We start from the raw sequence: 518 nt of genomic DNA, 5'->3' as shown, positions 1-518 counted from the left end.
ATTCAACTTCACCCCGATGGCCATGAGCCTCAGTGGGGACCATTCAAACATCGTTTCTGATGAAGTGATCAGAGGTTTGACCTTTTGCCAAAAGTTGGTTGATGACATTCTCATCAGTGCTCAAACCATCCAATTGTTGAAAGTCCGCATACAGACTGTCCTTACCAGATGCCGCGATAAAGGAATCACAATTTCCCTTAGGAGATTCGAAGCTGGTTGTGAAGTGCTATTTGCAGGCTTCATTGTGAGTGACCAGGGGGTGAGCCCCGACCATGCCAAAGTGCAGGCCATTCAAGACTTTCCTCGCCCCAAAACAGTGACTGAAGTAAGGTCCTTTTTAGGCCTTGTGAATCAATTTGTGTTTTTGGTGCCAGATTTGGCACATGCCATTAGGGATATTCGACCTTTGTTGAAAAAGGGCGTTTCTTTTCAGTGGCTTGACATTCACGAAAAAGCATTTTACCAAGCCAAGAAGTTGCTGACGTCTTCTCTACTTGTGAAGCCATTCGATGAGAAGC

The sequence above is a fragment of the Tigriopus californicus genome, chromosome 11, assembly GCF_007210705.1.
Source record: "Tigriopus californicus strain San Diego chromosome 11, Tcal_SD_v2.1, whole genome shotgun sequence".
NCBI classification, from domain to species: Eukaryota; Metazoa; Arthropoda; class Copepoda; order Harpacticoida; family Harpacticidae; genus Tigriopus; species Tigriopus californicus.
This window is presented reverse-complemented; position numbering follows the sequence as displayed.